Genomic DNA, 3165 nt, shown 5'->3' with positions numbered 1-3165 from the left:
GTTTCTCTTGATTCCACAAGAATTTTTCTCCAACAGTTATGCCCTCTTTCTTCCCCATTTATAGAGTTAAGGAAATTTTACCCCCAAATATGATTTTTTGGTATGAAGAATATTTTTAATTAAGCCCAATTGGAAATTATTGGGAGAAACCTTTTCTTTAATCTACATAAAACCTGAGTAACTTTATTTAGAATCAGAAGGGACTGTTGACTTCATTATTACATATTAATAAACCTGGCCCTAAGGTCATCTAATGTACAGACCCATCTCAGGTTAATCTACAAATCAGTCTGTTTCTGCCCAACTACACTCATCTCTACTAGCAACCACCTGTTGCATGTATACTTTCCACATTCCCTCCTCTCCCTTCTAAAAGACATCTTTAAAAGTCTCTGACCATCACTGAGACTTTGGGTAATCATTTTTATGATTCCCCCCACCCACCCATGTACATGGTATTTGGAAATAAACCTTTCTTTTATTAACTTACCTTAATTGTGAGTTGATCTTTCAGCAAACCAACCAAAGAGGGGAAAAGGCAGGTTTCACCTTGATCCGTACAGTAATTAGCAGGATCTCAAAGCCAGTGTGCTCTCCCCAAAAGCCACAGAAGGAGGATTAGATCCCCAACACCAGCCAGCTCATGTAAGATATTTTACTTAACCAGTCAGGCTCCCAGTCTCCCTCTCCATGGGCTCTGGTTGAACAGATAATAAAAGATCTTTGTCTTTTCCATATTTAAAATTAATAAGAACAACAATTTTGTTTGTGACTAGTCTTATAAATGACTGTACTATTGATATATTTTTAGGTACTTTGTGGCATATAAATACTCATATTGTTTGATTCTATCTCCTCTCGAAAACAGATTCTAATAGCTATCATTATTACTATTTGTTTTCGTTTTGTCTCTTATCTTTCTGTGTTGTTTTGTTTAAAGAGGGTTACCATAGGGCAGAACTCTGGCCTAGACTCCCCCCGACCAGTGCACTGTTTAAACTGGCCAGAAATACTACCCAGTTACAGGGTTCTGGCTAGTCTGGTATCTTTTAAAACAAACTTTGTTGAGGGTCTCTAAAACAAAAACCATATGAGGTTTCCATCTCATCCTATTTTATATCTCTGAAATTAACTTCATGACTGAATAAAAATTCTCTCCTCAATTTCCACCATCCAGAGGGTGTGTTTTTTGAGAACATGTCAGGTAGCAGTCTAAAAATATTGAGAATCCAAGACATGTAAGATTCTAATCAACACACTATGTGTACAAATGTGTCAAGCTCTGAAGAGTAAATGTTTGTCATTATCTCTTCTATCATAAGTCTATTTCTTTTTTCTTTCTTTCTTTCTTTTTTTTCTTTTTTTTTGAGGCAGAGTCTCACTTTACCACACTCGGTAGAGTGCTGTAGTGTCACAGCTCACAGCAGCCTCCAACTCCTGGGCTTAAGTGATTTTCTTGCCTCAGCCTCCAGAGTAGCTGGGACCTGCCATAAAGCCCACAGGCACCCATCACAAAGCCCAGCTATTTTTTTGTTGCAGTTTGGCCAGGGGCAGATTCAAACCTGCCATCCTCAGTAAATGTGACCAGCACCCTACCCACTGAGCCACAGGCATCACCCCAAAGTCTATTTCCAAAAATATATTTTTGGGAATCTTGAAAATGACCTTTTCTATAAAGAGACATTGAAATTTATAAAAACAATTAGATTGAGCCACTTTTAGAATAAATATACCATTGTGATTAGTGGCCAAATATAAATCCTTTAAATTAAAAGACTTCTAAACTTTCTTAACTTTCAGAGATCTCTTATTTAAAATAATTACATTATATTCATATAAAAATTAGATTAAAAGAAAAACACGTAATGTATGGCTAGACCTAAAGATGCTCCTGACAAAATTAAAAAAAAATCAAATATCTGATTTTAAACAAGCAAACAAAAAAGAAATCTTTTACACATGGCCTTATAAAAATAATGGGCAAATTGATTTCATAGTTTAATGATTAAATTTCTGTATTTTCATCTCAAGAGCCTTAAATGTGATTCTTAAACAGAAAGTAAACTGGTTCTAGTTTAATATTTATAACTGATACCATTCATTTATTCTTTTCCCTTCTATACATGCTTTTGCTTTCCTATAGTCTAATAGTCTACAGAGATATATGAGACTTTTATTATTTATGTATAAACGATCAACCGAAAAGCTAAAACCATAGAACATACGACTGAATGAAAATATAAGTTACATCTTTTTTATAACTTTTATAGATCTTGTAAAAACTGTTCTTCACGTCTTAAAATGTTTCTTAGACCTTTAATTACATAATAACCTTAGTTAAAACTTACTAGTTATACTTATGAAATAAAAGTTCAACTGTTTGTCATTAGTAAAGTTGGCACCATTCATCTTCACTCCTTTCTACTCTTTCCTCTCTGTAGATCATAAAATTTTGGCCAATCAAAAATGGTCAACTGTTCAAACTGTATTTAAATAAGACAATATTAAACTGTGGCCAACCAACTGTTTTTATACTTCACTTTCTCTTTCCTGTCCATGTATCTTCTTAACATTAGAGTCTCTCTAAAATATATTGTTTGAAAAACTAAGTCTTTGTCAAAAAATCTTTGTCTTTATCAATTTAGCCAAATACATAATTAATGTCACAATAAACTATAATCCTATTTTCTAAAAAGTAATTTTTTGAGAATAAGAAAAATTAAACGAAAAAAGACGTTATATATAAAAAAAATGTTATGCAATGAATTTTGTCCTAAAACAAAATAGTTATTTAAGAAAATAAAAGGCAGCACAAACAAAGTTTAAAATATTTATAAATTGTACAGATTAAATAGGGCTCATAAAAAAAATGTATAAAAAAAATTTACATGTGATCCAGTTTACTGACTATGAACTGTCCTTAAAATCTTTTGGCCGATAGTCCTATTTAAACAAATGTTACAAGCCTTTGATATTTGACAAACCTTCCAAAATCAAAACTCTAAATTTGGTCTTTTTGAAATATTAAAACCACTAAAAGACTAAAAAAAGACATATTAGACTTATTTAATATATTAAAGATATGTAATAATATTGGATGGTGCCTGTGGCTCAAGGAGTAGGGCACCGGCCCCATATGCCAGAGATGGCAGGTTCAAAACCAGC

This window comes from Otolemur garnettii, unplaced genomic scaffold (genome assembly GCF_000181295.1).
Source record: "Otolemur garnettii isolate 467f Iridium unplaced genomic scaffold, OtoGar3 scaffold00274, whole genome shotgun sequence".
In the NCBI taxonomy this organism is placed as follows: domain Eukaryota; kingdom Metazoa; phylum Chordata; class Mammalia; order Primates; family Galagidae; genus Otolemur; species Otolemur garnettii.
The sequence above is the reverse complement of the archived record's forward strand: the minus strand, read 5'-3'. Positions refer to the sequence as shown.